General features: G+C 42.2%; 1 protein-coding gene across 2 annotated transcripts in view; it reads left to right on the top strand.

The window, feature by feature from the left end:
* The first annotated feature begins 4,370 nt into the window (after positions 1-4,370).
* Positions 4,371-19,111, top strand: part of TUNAR (transmembrane neural differentiation associated intracellular calcium regulator) — a 162,308-nt gene continuing 147,567 nt past the window's right edge. For both annotated transcript variants that reach the window (XM_071559400.1, XM_071559399.1), the window contains exon 1: positions 4,371-4,776. The gene's annotated coding sequence lies outside the window, so the exon portion shown is untranslated. The remainder of the gene's footprint in view (positions 4,777-19,111) is intronic.

Raw genomic sequence — 19,111 nt, 5'->3', positions numbered from 1 at the left:
GATGCTCACTAAAAGCTTTAATTTTGTTAGTGTTTTCCCTAAGGAACTAGTTCTCTATTAGGTGGATCATTTTAGAAGGTGGGTGGTATTCTGCACTCTGCTCAGCACCTGCTGTCCCTCAGACTAGAGGCAAAAGGGTCCATGTGCTTTCAATCCTAAAGGAATGCCCCTGCAAATGAGCTGATTTTTTGAGGGGAAAAAAATCATGTTTCTCTTTGAGAGATTTTCACCTGCTTTTCTCATGCACTTTGGCAATGAGAGACGACAACTGGTAATATTGGATTATGGGGTGACAATCAGTGCATGTGCTGAGCCAATACAGGCATGCTGGTGCAAGCTGGAAGGATCCATGAGGATCCCTGGTTAGGCGTATGTAAAGGGTTCTGTGGAGAGAAGACACTTTTTTAACCCCAGGAAGAGTGACTTGTCACCAGGAGGTGAGGGAAAGGATGGAAAAAAAACCCCACTGGCACTGCTGCTTGTTCTTCCCTGATTCCTCTGCCATAAAATGAAGACTGAAGAGGTAACTGTGGTCAGGATCCCATCTTGGGAAGGCTGACTGAAGCTGCTGAGACAGCCAAAAGCAAATGTGGGAAGCTGCCCTTGCCACCTTTGGTGAAAAGAGAAGCAAAGCTGCCTGGTCTTGAGCTGGGTCTGCTGAGGTCAGGCAGGTGTCAGGGCTGTGCATAAGTGTTGCCACCTGCAGGGCTTCTGCAGATCCAGGTTGGGTATATGGAGCTGCCAGCTCCAAAATCCCACAGTGACATTCCTGCTATTGGTGTTCTCATGTGTTTCACTGGGCAGGTGTTCTGGCTGGCTGCTCCTCCAGTGAGAAGCTTCTGGACCCATTTTGGCTGCATTTCCCTGCTGAGAGCTTACAGTGAGATGTATGTAAAGCTTGCAAACTATTCTTAGGATTGTTATTAGAAGGTATTATGAATGTATGCCAAACTGAAAACGATTAAAATCATTATTTACATTTTATTCTGAGAATGCCTTTGGTGTTCCTGTGTTAAAAGGCTGATCTGAGTGGACCAACCTATTCACCAGATCATAATTTAAGATAATACTTTGCATCTTCTAATACTTCTCACTCCTTACATACAAAGCAAGGTGCTTTGGTTTAAGCAAATGGGATTGCTCATATTCCCAAGCTGATCTGTGCTGTCCCAAACCTTCATCAAAGTGGAGTTAGGGTTTCTTTGCTCTTCTGGAACTGGTCCTTGTAAGAAGCAGGAGGAAGCAGGTTACAAACACTTGTTATTGTGCTGCTAGTATTGATTTGGGAGAATGACAGTCAGTTAACTCAAAAGTTGTTTCCCTGAGAAAAAAGCTGTTAACAGCTTGGAACATGTTAGTATGTTACATAAATGTGTTTCTCAGGCCTAATGACCTTTTCCTTGCATTAATTTTGCTAACAAATGTTTGGATGTGGTCAATATTCTCCATTGCTTGTCTGCTCTAAAAAAATAAGTTTATACCATCTAAATGACCTGAAATACATACCTTAATTTTAGGTCTGATGACATGGGGGCTTATTTTCATGTTCTCATGATGTTCTGTGGTTCTCTTTAAAAAGTGGGCCAGAAAACTTTGGTAGGACTTTTTCTGGGAGCCTGCCAATGCTAACAAAGTGCATAAAAACAGTCAAGCGTGGAAATGTGAAATCAAGGAATCATATCATGGAAAATCTCTCCTGAGCTGAAACGCAGAATCCCAGCAAGGCCCTGGCAGAGCCTGCATTTAAGAAGAGCAATATTAAAGAGCAGAGCTGGGAGCCTGAGCAGTAAATTCCTGCCTAATCTGATTTGCATGCCCATTTTGAGGAAACCAGATCTTCTAACACAGGGGTTTTCAACTTCTGTATTACAGGATTGTGTTAGACAAAACCACTCATGAGTTACAAGATGTGTGTTACCTGTTCTGTGAGCAAAGATGGAAAGATACTAAGAAAAGGTAAAGAAAGTTGAAAGGGTTTGAATTGTTAATGGTTCTGAGTGGTGGCCTGAGCTTGCTTTTCGGCTGAAAGGGTTGAGATGAACGACACACTGCTCTGTAAGGGACTGTTGTTCCTGTGGCCTGATCATGGTAGTAGAAACTCCTCACTGATTTAACTGCTTGAGGCCTTTCCTGGAATCTCATGGACAAAATAGGTTTTAGTCACATGGATAGTAGGACTGAGGTAGCTAAATGGATTTGGGTTTTATTTTTTTTTTTTTTAAATTTATCATCCAGTTTTTTGCACGTGCCTTGTTTCTCTGGAAGTAAGAGAGTAGGTGAGGAGCAAAGGGGTTTTAGTTAGAAAGACCGTGTTACTATATAAAATCCATGGTAGTTATAGGGTGTAGCTGAGAGGAATGCACAGTGCTGTATGCAATGCTTTTATATCTTCCTAGTTTTGAGGATCATTTCTTAATCAGCAGAAATGCAGGACAGCAGGCTGCTGACTTATGCTCCCTTCTGCAGAAGAAACAAAACCTTTCAAAGGTGACTTTTATTCTCAAATGATATTAAATTTTTAAGACCTTTAGAAACAGAGTAAACAAAGAAATTAAACTTCCTTAAAGATGGAGTAACTGGAAAGTTTTCAGTAGCATGTAGAAATACATTTCCAAAGTACCTTGTTTACCTTGAGTATGTGCAGGTGGTGATGATTTGTAAGGATCTAAGAAGAATTCAAGTGTTACCGAAATCTTCTAAAATAAAGAGAACCCTCTGACACCAATGTGGTTATTCAGAACTCTTTACTGGCAGCTCCAGACTCATGGGGGATCATGCCACCGATCATGTGCCATCAGAGAAAAATCCTTTCCTTTTTATTTCACCTATACATGCACAGTTATGACAAGTAAGTGTAATTTTCCAACCTTTTGAGCCAATATGTTCTGTTTCAAGTTTTCTTTTGGAACATCTTGCTTTCTATCAGTATATCTAGGTACAACCCTCACTTTATAGCTGTGTATACTACAGTTAGAATTAACTTGATCTAGCCCCCTTTGTTCTGATTTTATCTCCTAGCTTGCTTAGATCAAATTCTCCCGTATCACAAGGGCCAAGTTCAATATTAATTTTGAAACAGCCTTGCCAATGAAAGAAGTTAATTTAGGAAACAACACAGAAAATGATTTTTTCTTTTCATTGTGGTAGCAGTTCTACATAAAAAGCCATGAGACTGCTCATGCACAGATGGTGAGATGCAGGCACGTGTCTGGTTTTGTAGTTTTAAGTTGTCCCTTCTAACTTAAAGCTTGCTCAGGGGGCTTACTTAGTATCTTTTAAAGATGAGTTTCTGTAAAATTTTGCTTGGCATTTAACAGTGAATTAAGTCAAAAGATGCTTTAGAGGAATGTTGAATTAGAACCAAGTCATTGAATTATACTTTTTTTTTTGCTTGTTATATAAGCACAGTCTTCAAAGCCTCAAAGCAGCAGTGAAGTAGGACAGTCAAATCTTTGTATATTAATACAAACTGAAATAGAGAAGTGATTTGCTACTTTTAAAGTAATAGCTATGGCAGTTAAAGTTTTGAAGCCTTTAGTCTTAAACCTATAATCTAGTGAGTGAAAAACACATACCTTTACAGGGGTACCTTAACAAGCATTTTAGAGCTTTCAAATGCACGCTACCAAGAGTATCTCAGAAATGCTACTTGTCTGACAGGACTTCCCCATTGAAATAACACTGTGACACCTACCACTTCTGTTATTTTCCATTATTTCACTTGTCTAAACTCTAAAGGGCTCTTCAAGTAGATTTAGCGTGATGGGTGTTTTTTTGTTGCTGTGTTGGTTGGTTGGTGGGGTTTTTTTTGGTTTTTGGTTGGTTTGCTTTTGGGGTTTTGGGGGAGGATGTTGTTGGTTTGTTGTGGGTTTTTTATCCCTAAAAAAATAAAAAAATACAGGTAATTCTCTGAGAAGCAGCACTTTTTGATTACTTCAAAGAGTATGTGCTCCATTAAGACTGCGTACATATTCAAGCCTTCTCATCTCTGAACAGATCAGATTTCAGGCTAGTATTCAAGAATGTCTTGTACTGCTGATTTAAAAATTATACAGAATCTAGAATTCTTCAGTATGTCATGGATCAGTCTGTGATGTTCCATGAGAGGCAAACAATAGTATGTGAAAGAAAGCACTTGCAAAAGTACTGTTAGTGCCTGAAAGGAAAGCAAAGAAACTGAACATTTTCGGTGACGGCAGAGGAAAGCTGAGGAGGGTCTTCTCGGGGAGATGCTCTGGGATGAGCTACGGGCAGCCGGGCGAGTGGCCGAGGCCACCCAGGAGATGGTGCTGTTGGACTGGAGAAGCGGCACAGAGGTGACCCAGAAGCATCTTTCAATGCGGTCCTCCTTGTTTTCCATCTGTGTTGCACGTAACTCTTTGGGGTCCTCTTTTTCTTTTGGGAGAAGAAGGTGTCGGTGTTGAACCCGGAGCGTATCCCAGTGTGGCGTGCGATGCCATTCCCAGCCCGCCAGCTCTGCGCCCTCGGTGGAGATGACGGCAGTGCTTGAAGGCGATGTTTTTTCCTGGGACTGCGTGGCTGGCGAGCTGGTAGCGCCGAGGCGGGGAGCAGCTCCACAGCTCGCTGCCCTCACCGGAGCCACTGCCTGAGCAGTGCCGTGTCACAGCCAGGCTCTCGCTCCGTGCCCGTGCCCCTCTGCCCGTGGTGGGGAGCGACACTCCCGCTCCCGGGGACTCCTCGGGGACCCACCGCCCGCCCGCTTCCCTGCGCCATCCTCCGGGGCGGCCTGTGCCCACGCACACGTGCCTGGGAAAGGTAAGCGCAAGGGCGGCTCTGCTGCCGCACGGCGAGGACACGCGTGGGGCCGAGCGTGGGGCGCGCCGCCGCTCAGCCCCCGGCGTGCGGCAGGTGCGGGATGCGCCGGGCAGGGCAGCCGGGGGTGCCCCACGGGACACGCGGCTCGCCGTGGGACACGCACATCCCGGGCACACTCGCCCCGTGTCTCAGGGCACGAGGCACCCACCTCCCTCTTGCACCCGTGAGCCTCTGTGAGTGCACAGGTCTGTGGACGGCTCAGGGTGGGAAAATTTGAGGTGGCAAAGGGGAATCTGGGTTTCTTTCAGTCCAGACTGTCTCCGCGGAGCAAGAGGTCAGAGGGCTGTGGCGAGGACTTCTGTTGATGTGCTATTTTACTAGCAGCCTCTTGCTGGGTTCAGTGGTTCCAGATCTGACCAGAAAAGATCAACAGAGTCTGGAACGGGTCAGAAGATGCCCTGGGACCAACTGTAGCAGTAAAAAATCAGCAGATTGGCTATTTGCAGAATATTTACTGAAAGGAATCAGAAAAGACCTTTCCCCCATTGCAGGAGATCTTGTGTCTCTGAGTATTCCTGCAAGTGTAACCTGGCAATGGTCAGGGGTTTTGTATGTGACATATATCAGCAGCTCTAATTCCCCAACTCTTCTACCCGAGCTCTTTTCTATCTGAATAGGTATAACCAAAATGAGGTCTTTCTACATGCAGGCAGAGATGTCAAAAGCAAACCTCCTGCAGATGTCCAAGTGGGTTACAAGGCCTCACGAAGCACTGCCAATGTCCAGCTGTGAAGCCATTTTGAGTTGGTTGCCCCCATCTCTCTGTGGTTGAAGTGAATTGTGGCAACAAAGTGGCTGGGGAGGAGAGATCCAGGGGCAGGATGGCCAAACCATCCTTGGAGTGGACCCACTGCAGAGGTCAGTGGTATAAGGATTTGAGGATTATGCCTGTTGTGCTGCATTTCAACTCCTCTCTCTAAATCATTAACAGCTATTCAGCTAGGAACAGGATTTAAAATTTGATTTTATTTTTAACAATAAATGTTAAAGCTCAGCTGACACTTTGTGGGGGCTTTTGCTACATGAGTAATGATTTGTCAGTATGTGAGCTGGGTAGGGAAGGGATTGAGGAACTCTGCTGTCCAGCAGTACTTAGTTGTGTCAGCAGAAGGAAACCCAAAGAAAATACAATTTAAGAATGAACATAACAGAAATAAAGGAGCCCCAAGCAAGCCTATTGAAATGCCTTTGCTTTTCACATGAGCTTGAGGTACAGTTCAGCTCACTCTGCTGAAGAACTGTCAAGTTTTCAGGCAAGAGCTGGATGTTGCTTGGGCCTGAGGAGTGACTGCTGTGAGGAGGAGATGGCTTAGAGCTCAGGCCACAACTAATTTGATCAACATGGTCCTGCACGTCTCTGTCTCAGAAAGATAAGCTCTTCCTACATATTGAAGAAGAGTCTCAGCAGGCACCAGATAGTAAGCTTCATATTTTGTTTTAGGGATCATTTTGCACTAAACTTGTGGATAAAATAAAGTACACTGACTCAAACCTAGGAAACCTCTCCCCTCTGAGACCCCAAACCACCCAACTGTAGTGTCAGGCCCCCTTTCAATCCAGAAACTTCACAGTTCTTTCTGAGTCCGGAACCCTGTCCCAACAAGTGGGAAAGTGTGCTCTCTTCTCTTCCAGTGCCCTGCCTGGTGACTGAGTGCTTCATTTGAGGTGGGCAATGCTGGCATGCCTTCCCCCCCATGCAGCCTTTCCACATCTGGAAGCAAGTACTCTAATTATTGTACTATTGCAGACAAGCAGCTTCCACCACCAGGTTGCTACTGGTATTGATTACACACCCCAGGTTTGCCAGCTGTGGCCTAACTCCTGCTTTTGTGTAGGTACTCTTTCTTCAGATTGGGCCAGAGCCATAAGCAGGTATGAAATTTTAAATCAAAATGCCTCCTTTTAAAATCAAATTGCCTCCTTTTTGCCTAAATCCTGATATCCTGATTTCTGGTTCTTAATTTTTACCAATATGCAGGAAGGAATTCAAGACAATACTGCATCTGTAGCTGCTAGCAGACATATTAATGTAATATGATCCAATAAAGTGACTGAAATTTTGACTTCAGAGTATCTAGGTTTTGCTTGTGTTGAGAGGGTTTGTCAAGAAAGCTCCTGAGTGAAGAGTAGAGGAAGAAGCCATGAATTCCAGTAAAGAACAATAATAGAGTCTGGAAGGCAAGTATGTTGCTGATGACACTAAAGAGGAAATCAGTACAACTGAATGGCAGGAAACCCTTCCAAATTTGCAAATCTAACCTTGGCTTTCCAATACATTGGTTTATTAATTAGCAAAAAGACTAGATGAAAGGGAAATAAAAAGGAAGTATGGTGGACTGCAAAAGACTAAAGGTATAAAATAACAATGCTTCACATTTATCAGTCAGAAGACTAGGAATAATTAGCTGGCTGTTCAGAAACCGGATCACTGAAGATTAAAGGCAGAAATTAAAGAAGATAGCGACATTGCTGAGAATCTGAATTATTTGTTTGCAGCACTCTTCAGCACAGAGAATATCAGAGTGATACCTACTGGGACTTGCTCTTTTCTGGTAATCAAGATGTGTCAGAAGGAAGAGCTGGAACAAATCGATAATTTAAAAAGCAGCAAATCATCAGCTCCAGATGGTACATTGAAAAGTTTTGAAGGAGCTTAGTTTGAAATAGCTGATCTGCAGCAAAAATATGCCTTCCTTAATTAAAACCAGCTATTTCACTGGAGAAGTGGAAAGTAACAATTGTACCCAAAGTTAAAAATGGAATTAAGATAATTGAAGGAAGCACACACTCTTTGTACTAAGGCATACATTTCTGTTTTATAAGCTGTTTGAAAACAGAATGTAAAGTAGAGAAAAAAACCAAACCAACCAACCAACCAAAAAAAAAAGGTACCTGAAGAGCAAAGTTTCTGCAGGGAAAAGTCAAGGCTCATCATTAATCTGTTGTAACTCCAACTGTGACAGGCTTGTCATGGGCAAACAAAAAGCAAACACTGTAATTTAGATAAACCTCAAAGGACCTTTGGCCTAGACAGGATACTGTGAAACAATGAGAGAGGAGCTTACTGTATATTTCTTGGCTAACATGACTGTCAGGCTGCATGTCCAAAAAAGCCCTGACCATCCTTGGCATCCCCATGCTGCATCAGGCCTGTGACTTGTTCCATCTGTGTAAGGGTGTTATCCCACCTACGCGACACCAAGACTTTTGTTTAGCTGGGAGGTGAGGAACCAAGAAAGGGGGTGAGTGATCTGTTTCCAGCCTGTGAGAGAGATCAGCAGAGGTTGTTTCTGCATTTCTGTTAGGCTAATCAGTTTGAAAATGTAAACATTTTTGAGAAAGCTTAAACACTGCTTCTAAATTTGAAGTCCTACAGAGGATGTTCCCCAGCGGTCTGTGTTGGGTCCAGTCCTGCTTAACATCTTTATTGGTGATTTAGATGAGGGGACTGAGTGCACCATCGGCAAATTTGCTGATGACACCAAGCTGGGGAGGGAGTGTTGACCTGCTGGAAGGCAGGAGGGCTCTGCAGAGGGATCTGGATAGACTTGAGAGTTGGGCTGATACCAATGGGATGAAGTTCAATAAGACCAAGTGCCGGGTCCTGCGCTTTGGCTGCAACAACCCCCTGCAGCGCTACAGGCTGGGCACAGAGCGGCTGGAAAGCAGCCAGGCAGAAAGGGACCTGGGGGTACTAATCAACAGGAAGCTCAACATGAGCCAACAGTGTGCCCAGATGGCCAAGAAGGCCAATGGGATCCTGGCCTGTATCAAAAACAACATGGCCAGCAGGACCAGGGAAGTGATCCTTCCCCTGTACTCTGCATTGGTGAGGCCACACCTTGAGTATTGTGTTCAGTTATGGGCCCCTCAGTTCAGGAAAAATATTGAGGTGCTGGAGCAAGTCCAGAGAAGAGCAACAAGGCTGGTGAAGGGACTGGAGCACAAGTCCTATGGGGAGAGGCTGAGGGAGCTGGGGTTGTTTAGCCTGGAGAAGAGGAGGCTTAGAGGTGACCTCATCACTGTCTATAACTTCCTGAAGGGAAGTTCTAGCCAGGTGGGGGTTGGCCTCTTCTCCCAGGCAGTCAGCAACAGGACAAGGGGGCAGAGGCTTAAGCTCTGCCAGGGGAAATTTAAGTTGGAGATCAGAAAAACATTCTTTCCAGAGAGAGTAATCAGGCATTGGAATGGGCTGCCCAGAGAGGTGGTGGATTCACCAGCCCTGGAGGTTTTTAAACTGGGATTGGATGTGGCACTGAGTGCCATGATCTAGTAAATGGACTGGAGTTGGACCAAGGGTTGGACTTGATGATCTCGAAGGTCCTTTCTAACCCAATCGGTTCTATGATTCTATGTCGAGGTTGCTCTGGGAAACTGCAGGAGGGCAAAAACTGGGAGCTGAGTAGTATCAGTGGCAGCTGCGGTGATAAGCTCTTCGTGTGGGTAGCACCAAAATAGCAGCTTCGCGGTGAATGCATTCATGGGGGAAAAAATACAAACAAAAATATTAAGACCCTCTAGCTGGTTAGGTAAAGACAGGGATGGCTGGCAGAATGCTTTTAACACTGTCAGTTCACTCACTAGAGATACATCTAGAACTATTTAAAAAATAAAAAGGAATTTGGTGCTAAGGAAGTAGCAAATTAATATGGCAAAGAATATAATTTCGGAATGTATTAATTCCCACTCCCAATGATATGCATGAATTAATTAGATACCATATCAATGTCGACATTGTTTAACAACATCCCTATATGTTTATAGTGAATACTCAGGATAAACTGAGAGAAAATGTCATCAGAATCCATACCTTTCTCCTTAAAAATGTAGGGGTTTTCTATCTTTTATGGGAATTGGGACAATTTGTGGCCTCCTCATTGCGTTCTTTGTTCCCACATCCTGCTTCGAAGGTGCCTCCCTGCTTCTATGCTGTCAGCAAAGGTTGACAAACTGACCATTGTTATCTGGGAAACAATCTCAGTAGGATTCTATGGAATAGCTTAAAAAACCAACCACCTGCCCACCAAATCTTTAAGAAGTATTTAATGTTCAGAAAGGTTAATATATTCTTTGTTAATATAAATTTATTCTTTTCATTAACTTCTGCCAGTGGTTCTTTACTCTTTTAGACAGACAACATAACTACTACTTCCTTTTTTCCACTTCTTTATCCCTTGGTTTTGCCTGTCTGTCCTTCTCCATTTCTTCTGATTTCTTCTTCCATGTATTCTTCCCTCAGTCCTAGGATCTTCCCTTCCTTGCTTCCCTCTCCAAGGTGTGCAATGCTGCTGTTGCTCATCTTCTATACCTGCTCCTGCCTCCTCATAGCATTGTCAGCTCACAGCTGAACTGACTCTGGTGCCCAGCCAGAGTCAATTACACCAGCAAAGCTAATTGGAAGACACAGGATGCTATGCTTCACTCTTGAGATCTGTACAGCTCAACATTGCAATGTGCTCTGCTGATTAAGAAATACTGATTTATAGTTACAAAAAATGATAACAAAACCCAAACCAAACCAAAAACAGTTTAACAGCTTCTAGAATAATCATTTTAATTTTCTCTTTGCTCTGTTCTATGCAATAGCTTTCATATGAGTAAGCTCCAGTATACAGCACTTCTTAGATTTCAGTGGGTATTTGGTAGGGAACAGAATCAGCCATGAGATTCCTGGAGAAGCACTGTATTTATGTATGATAAACTAGGCTGTAGATTTTAGAAAGACTGTGTTTTGCCTTTTCCTTTAAATTTTCTGCATAGTCACAAATGGGTGGAAAGGATGGTGCAGAGGTGCCCAGGACACTTTTGAATTAGCTAATTTAGATGCAAAGTCAGTTTTGCCATGGCAGCATGGAGCAGAGCAGCATGGCTGATTCACTCAGCAACCCAACAGTCCCGAGGGTCCCACTGCTCAGCTTTTCCAATGCTCTTTTCTGTGAGAAGGCTTCCCTCTCTGATGCCATGGGATGCTGGGGCTCATGCCATCACACAGTAATTCAGCTGCTTGATGTGACAGTTTGACGATATACAGGCTTGTGGGCTTTTCCAAATGCAAGATCCACAGTAGAGTTGAATTGCTAACGCTTCAGGGTCAGTAGGTTTGGGTCCTTCCTTTCCATTTATGAAAACACCAATAACTGTCAAAGCTCAAGAGAACTAAGACCCTACAAAAAACCTGAACAACTTACACATCAATGCCATCAGCAAATGTTTCTTTGAGCTGGTTTTCATGTCTGAGTCTCAGACCAACATGCAGTGATCTTGTTATTTCTACATTAGGAGAATGGCAGACAGCTCTGACATCTCGTCCCTTACCCAAAACTACTTTGGGTTAGATAAAACAATAATATGTTGGTGATGGTTTCCTAGAGCAATTCTCAAAACCGCTTTATTCATCATGAAAACAGAGAAAATCGTCCTTCTCAGTAGCAGGACTATGAAGTGGGAAATAGAGATTATAGGTACAATCCTGGGGAAAAGCTTTGTGTTAGTTATTGATAACATCTTGTGAACTCTTCTAAGATATTCAAGTTGTGAATGTTCATCTGGACTCCAGCTAGCAGAAAAATATATATGCTTTCTGATCATCCTGCCAGTATAAAGGCAAATTATAACTATGCAGTTTGTGATTATTATTTTTCTCCCCATTCCCCTCCACCACAGCTGCAGGTAGGGTCTTTGCTTTGGTGGACAAGTGATTTTTCATTTTTACCTCACAAAAAAGCTGCAATGGGAGAGTGAAATTTCAGATCTCATGTCAAGGAGAAATTGCTATATAGTTTTCTATTTGGAGAAGCCAAATTAAAAGAAGATTAAAGCATATTTTTCTCAGAAAAGGTATATTATTTTGTGTGCTCAGCTATTGTGTTTGTTTTCTGGAACTGCTGAGTTCAGCTGGAACTTTAGGTGCTTGGTCTCTTTGAAAATCATGCCCAGGGCTTCCAAATCCAGGCAAAGGGCCATAGTGGTTTACGTATTACCTCTGGTACAGAGAATCAAATACAGCTCCTTTCTCTCAGAGGGATCCTCTTACTTCAAGGACTTCAGGGACTTTAAGTACTGAAACCTTGCTGTTTAAAGTCCTTTCTGCTTTGAGGTATTCCACAAGGGACTGCAGTTTGCAAGTTCATCACAAAACGATGCAGTCCCAAATAGGACGCTGCATCTGCAGCTCCTCTAGATTATTACCTGACACTACATTTTTTTTCTTCCGGAGATCATAAAGAGAGGATGATGGAGCCCTATAACATTTCTTTTAAAGAGTACTGGGAGCTGGTATCCTGAGAAGATGACAGGAACCTATTAGTTTGAAGTTTATTAATAGGGAAATCCTTGTTTCACTGTAGTCTAGTTGAATTAGTACTTCATTCTGTTCACTGACCTGTTTTGATTGGTATTTCAAATGCTAGAGCTAATCTGATCACTGTAATTTTACCCCCTGTTTTTTATATGCCTGCTTCTAATTGCTGTGTTGCCATCTTGCTTTTCCAGTTTGGTTGTGTCCTTTTAGATATTTTGAAAGCAAATTTACCCTATTCTGGCATGCAGAACTTTCTCAGTGAGTCCTGGAGATTGATTTCTGGAGACTTACTTGACTTTGAGATCACATCCTGGAGGATGGAGGTATAGAACTATAATTGGTTTCTCAGAGTTGATTTTCTCCTCCTATTAGCTCACACAGCAGATGAGTGATTCACTCACTTAACTCTAGATTGGCTCGAGAGGTTGAAGAGCCTGTCCTTGCACTCATATTTAAATGTCTCCTACCATTCCTTTATAAACAGGCAGGTGAGTGATACTAAGTTTGAACCCAAAGTACCTATTTTCTTTACCACATTGAAGCATAGCTGAGAGCATTCAAAGTTTGGTGGACCTGTTAAGAAAATGATAAACAATTTTTCAAAATGTACTGCTGCTTTTGTTGATATGTCCCATTGGAGCCCAACAAGTGGGAATTACCTCTATTACCATAATAATACAAGCCCATATGCTTTTTGATGAAATTCAGAGGCACTTGGATTTCTCCTCTGCTTGTAATTAGGGCAGAGTGGACAGTTCAGGAGAAGACCTTGACCTTTTGCAGCAGTTTGTACAGGGGTCATGGTCATGAACATCAGAGAAGTAATCGTGAGACTCTTTAAGCTTTGTTACTGACTCTGCTGGAAAGGCTTCCTCCAGGGCTCAGGTTCTATTTTCTCTTAAATCAATGATTGAACTTAATTTTTTTTTAATCAATGAACTAACACTGATTAACCCACAGAGTAGGGTTTGTCCTTGAGCCTGTTTCTGCAGGGCCAATGACAAGTGGCCAGAGACACAATTTGTTTGTGCTGCCTCTGTGTCCTCCTTGGGAAAATGGGCTGTAAGTGGTGGGATACATAGGATAAAAAGCTCTTTGCTGTGGTGCTGCTGTGTCACAACCAGTGTGTAAAACCTGGGTAGCTTTTAATAAGAGTTACACAAACCCTGGCACCTCTCTGAATGTGTCTACATGAGAAACAGGTGTCTGTGCTCATATTGTAGTCAATGGTGGTCTGTCAGTCCTGCGAGAGTGGTCCAGAGAGGTGTGCAAGCACCAGGAGCTCAGTTCAATTGCTTAAACTTAGGTGTCTGGTGCCATTTGAGATGCCCTGGAGTAAGCAGGACATCCCTGGAGAGCTGAAGATTTAGCACAGGACTTTTGCTGTTCTGGCACCTGCAGGCAACACCAGACACCTCCATCTGTTAATTTACACAATCAAATCCAGTTGTCTGCTTGAGGGTAGACTGAAAGTGTCTGCTTTCTGTATTGACAAAATCTCCCAATTGCCATCTGGACACAGCACTCACATGTAGAAACCTGGCTGGAAGCGTCTTCACCTCTAGCTGCATCCAGCCCCTTATGGCTAAAGATATGAATCCGGCTTCCAGAGTCATTTGAAATTACATACCTAAGGAAGCATCTTGAGAGGGCAAGATCTTCAGCCCATTATAAATAGCTATTTTAGGAGCAAAAGAAGTGCCCTCTGAAACTGTCTTTCATCAAACTGACTATAGAGAAACACTAGACATATGGCTGTTTAACTTTTAGGTTAAAAAAGGGAAAAGCATCCCACTTTTAGTTCAGATGTAATCCTTTTAACTCCACTGACCCAGAAACATCTTTTTTTAGTTACCTACAGAAAAGACCATAGAGGAGAAACAGTAACGATATTCTGAGCCTCAGGAGCATCTTCAATATTTCTGAACTTTACAAAATGAATTTGACTTAAAGATAGTTGGAATTGAGCTATGTGCAAGCTAAAAAATTACTGTTTTACCTTCTCCAGATAAGACTTTATGTCTTTGCAGCCCAAAAAAATCTGTGGAAATGAGCACACTTTCCATTTCCCTGGGCAATTTCAGTCTTCATCACCTGGGTGGTCATTTCTTATTTCTTCCTTTTATTTTCTTTTTTTTTCAAAGATGAAAAGACCATAATTTCACTTTGGTTGTTCTGGGAGACATACAAACCATGATGGCTGCTGTGGGATTGATGGGGGAAGTTTAGTGTGGGAGTAATGACATTTTCAAATTAAGGCTGGCTGACCCAGATGCTCTTTATAGACGTACCTCATTTAAAAGCTTAAGTGAATTACACGGTCTAAGTTTTAAAAGGAAGTGGGAGTGGAAAAACTGGGACAACTAAAAAAGTATGGCAACAATGAATGTCTGCAAAGTGCCATAGAGACTGTATAAATCCAAAGTTCACATCACTCGGGGAACATGGAAAAGTGGAAGTCATTGTAGAAAAGTAAAAAGTAGATCTTCAGTGGGTGTAGACCGAGTTAATTCCAGTGGGATTAATTTTACTTACATCAATGAGAATCCAACTCTCAGCAGTGTGGGCTGATGGCTCTGGTGAGATAGTAATAATGTTAACTTGATATATCATTAAGTAATATTGTCTCTATAATTGTCCAGGATCTAAAATCTTGCATTTATTTTTATTACTTTAACTTCTTAGCTGTATAGAGATGGTGAGAATGACTGAAACTTGAAACAGAGCTCACTTATTTATTCTTGGTATATATGAAAAAAATGCACATTTGTTTCTCAAATAGAGTCCACAAAGGTATTGGGATTAAAGAGCTAAGCAGATCTTGGCAAGTAACAATTTCCTCATCGTCACTATTTGGCACTGAGATCCCTGAAGAGTGGCGTGTATGGACTTCTAAGGAGATCAAGCAACAACAGGACATGGACAATTTGCTGTCTGTTTCCTGTGGTGCCTTGTTTATAAAGATCCTAAATGACCTTACCAGGTGTAATGAAGAGAGGGTCACAACAAATGTGATGCCAGGAACAGTTCCAGGTTGCCAGTGTCCAGCATTGGCAGAGAATTTGCACAGGAGCCCTCTGGCAAAAGCAGGAGCAGAGTTAAGATTCCCAGGTCTCATCTCTCCACAAAGACAAGGCTCTCTGTAGCAACCACCTATAGACTCCAGGTTTCCCTTTACATGTGCAGGCTGTTGCAGTCAGGAGTGCTGTCTGAAGCTATTATCAAGGTTTGTTCTATGCAAATAAACTGCAATGCCATCACAACTTAGTAGTCTGGAGATCAGCTAGATTGGTAAGGTATGACTGCAGCATGAACCTATAAGTGAACTCCTCTCCACTGGGGCCAGCAAGTTACTGAGCTCAGGTCCACTTGAGGAATACTCTCCTGTTGGATGCTGTGTGCTGTTGGAAGGGGCCCTGGCACCCCGTGGTCTGCCACAGCTCATTATGGACCCAGCTGTATTCCCTGTCTCTACTTATTGTCATGACCTGAAACTTGGAACAGAGCAAAGGTTATAGTGCTGGATTCATAGCTGCAAGGGTTCCTTGGGGAGCACCTGGCAGGGTGTCCCATCCAAGAGAAGCTGCTGAAGGTAAGAGCCCAGACGAAGGCATCTTTTGGCATCCTGAAGTGGGAGTTAACATAACCAGGTTGTGCAGCATAACTGAAAGTGTGATACTTCTAATGAATTCCTCTATGTGTGTGCCTCCTGAAGCTCAACCCTCTGTACTTCTGTCTTTGAACCAGCACCAATATCTTTTCGTTGCAAATTTCCATTGGCAGATATTGATTAAAATAGCCAGAAATAAAGCACCTCCACCTTCACATTCACTTTTACTGCTTTTTATAATTGTTTAAGTTGATTTTTACCATCCTCTTGCTCCTCCAAATGCTGTGACAGCTTTAATACGTCAGTAAAAAGCTTAGCCAACCTCACCATTCGGCCATCCTGCTTCAGGACAACAGATTCCTTAGCAGGCATTATTTGCTGGAAGGAGAAATTTCTCTTGGGTTAGGCTGTTGGGAAGAACAGTTCCTGTTGGTAGGGGAATTGGAGGAAAATGCTGGTCCCATGCACATTGGGGGTGGCTAATGCTGTCACTAGAAAATGTCGTCCCTCTTTTGGAATACATCTGACAAGTGAACCCACCTTCACTATTAGTTTAGATCATGACAGGAAAAGAAACTCTTCCATAAAGAAGACACTGCTTGTTCTTTGCTTATGTAAGTCAGAGCTGTGGCTTCTGGCCTCTTACTGAATGCTTCCTTTTCTCTGTACTTTTCCACCTCATTTGATACAGTTTTGAATTGTGGGTTGTTGGGACTTTTTTAAGGGTTTTAAATAAAAAGATATATTAATTGCACAAATGCTTGGTGAAGAGCAAGGCTCATGTCAAAAGGTTTAAGCTTGGGGTTTAATTTGGACGGATGCCTGAAATTTAGCTCTGAACCAGTGGCAGTCTTTGAATTTATAAATACTAATATCCACCTGAGATTCTGGTCCAAAGCAAGAGCAAGACTTTTATTCTGCTCAGGTTCCTTGTCTTTACTTATCACTATAGCAAATTAGCACTTTCCAGGCAAGCAACAAGTGACATGACTAACAACCTTGTAGCACTTATTCTTTCTTCCCAGCAGTTTCAGTGAGAACAGCCAAGGTCTGGTCATTCAGGCCAAGGGCTTAAAAAAGTGTTTGATATTTTTGAGGATACTTGCAAATTTTAACACAAATTATTTTTGTTTGAGAATTTGTCTGCTCTTGGCTCATGTCTGGGAACAGGTTCAGCATCCTTTCCATTACCCAAAGCTGCAGAATGAGCGAGTGTCCATAACAAGTGTTTACCCACAAAAGCCAGTGCCCAGGAACAGAGTAATCAAATCAGATAAACTGGAGTATGAAAATAATTGAAGGCATAACCATAGGATAGGAATAACACTTTAGTTAAGATAAAGCTGTAGAATTTAAAATGTTCATACATTTAAAAATTAGGAATTTATGTTTTCTTGCCATCTGAATAGGAAAACCATTATAGGATTTAGAACTGACATGGAACAGATAAGTGAAACTTGGATTTAGGATTGGATATATGATAAAGTTAGGAAACTCCTCAGGGATCTTAGAATTCTAATTTGTAGGACTCTGGGCAGAAATATCTGTGGTACTGCGTGCTGTGTACACAAGCATGCCTGCTTTCTGTCTGCTCTTACTCACATGCATGTTCTCGTATGCATTTCCTGATTCCTGTTCCAACACAGATAAAGTCCTGCTGTAATCTCTTGGTAACAGGCTGTCTGAGTAGACTTGGGAATTTTCACTTTATGGTAAGGCTGGAAATGTCACCAAGGCAGGGCATTTTGTGCTAGTTGGGGAATTCTCTTTCCAGTGTCAAGAAAGACAATACAAGCAAAATGTCGTCTTTCTGACTGACTACACACTTGGTCTGAGCACAGGACTGAGGGTGTCCGGAAATACTCAAGTCTGAAGGAACTATTTTCTCCTGCAAAGGTTGGCAGAATTGGAAGCTTCTTTTCTTAAACACTCATGATTAAATACTGTTAGTATTTAATACCTGTATTGTATCTCAGATAATTGCTAAAGTGCTGAACTGCTGTCTCAACTTATCCACATGCAATTAATAATATTGATCACCCTACATTGACCTTGAGAGTTAATAACTGTTTTTCCCTTAGTTTCTCTTGATGAATGGTGCTTTCTACATGCCAACTTATAATTTTGTCAGTGTCAGATCACAGAATCTGATCCTGCAGACACTGAAATGCAAGCAATGCTTCCTGCAATGGCTGTGTCTTTGGCACCAATAGGACTATTTATGTCTAGGCTGAGAAAAAAAAAGTACTTTTTCTTAACAGGATTTTACCTGAGGGGAAGCTTATATATTTGTGTATAAGCCAAATTACATGGAAGCTGCATAGTATACATGCACAAAGATTTGAGGCTCCAAAATTCAGGCCTTATTTTCTCAATCAAATAGTTAAGTAGTTCTTTTCTCCATTGCATAATAAAGTGGTTCCTTTTTCCCCCAAAAATTCTTTCCTGAACTAAACACCCTGGCTAAGACACAAAATAGATAATTGAAGCAATTTATTTGTCTCATTTCATTTGGAGGGACCTTTACAGGTCTTTTTGCTCTAGGTAATCTGAACAACTTCTTTTTCCTGATTGCCTTGAACAAACTGAAAAATTTAGTTATGGTTACCTTTTATCAATAGGCATCCCTGCTTACCTAATCCTCATCTTACTAGTATTGTCTTAAAATGAATCAACAGTACTGTTCCTGTTTTGTATGACTATTTTCTTAAACTCTTACTGTACTATGTACCTTTACACTCATAGATATCACTGTTTTGATCCTTAACAGAAGGACCAGAACTTCTGCAGGCTTGGAAACAGAAAATTTAGCAATAGGGTCCCATCAAAGTCTGTGAAATATTTTTATTCTCGGCTGCAAAGAAGATCAAACAAATCTGGAAAGTCTGAAGTGGTGCTCCCAATCCAGAGCTCAGGATCACTGAGAAAAGCTTTGCAATGCTGTGTTATCCAAGAGACACAAAGCAAGGGAGTTTCAGGGAAGAAATATGCGTCGGCACTGGTTTTCTCACATCAGCACTAACACCCATTGGTGGAGTGGTATGTGGAAATGGTGTGCTGATAATCTCACTGCTCCTTCTGTAGAGCAAATGGAGCCTGTTGTCCCATAACAGCAACCACTCACCACTTTAGCATTGATTTGCCTTCCTCACAGACACATATAACTGCCCCCTTCCTTTGGACAACTGACACCATCTGAAGACACCTTACATTTGCAAAAAGCATATTGACAGACACTTCAAATACTGCCTCTTCTCTACATTTATACTCATTTATCCCCTACCCATTGCATCCTCAGCTAAAGCAGATTATTGCAAAATCCATTTAAAATGAGTAGCAGTTTTATACTGAAAGATATCTAGAGG

Source organism: Pithys albifrons, chromosome 6 (genome assembly GCF_047495875.1).
Source record: "Pithys albifrons albifrons isolate INPA30051 chromosome 6, PitAlb_v1, whole genome shotgun sequence".
Lineage (NCBI taxonomy): Eukaryota > Metazoa > Chordata > Aves > Passeriformes > Thamnophilidae > Pithys > Pithys albifrons.
This window is presented reverse-complemented; position numbering and strand designations above follow the sequence as displayed.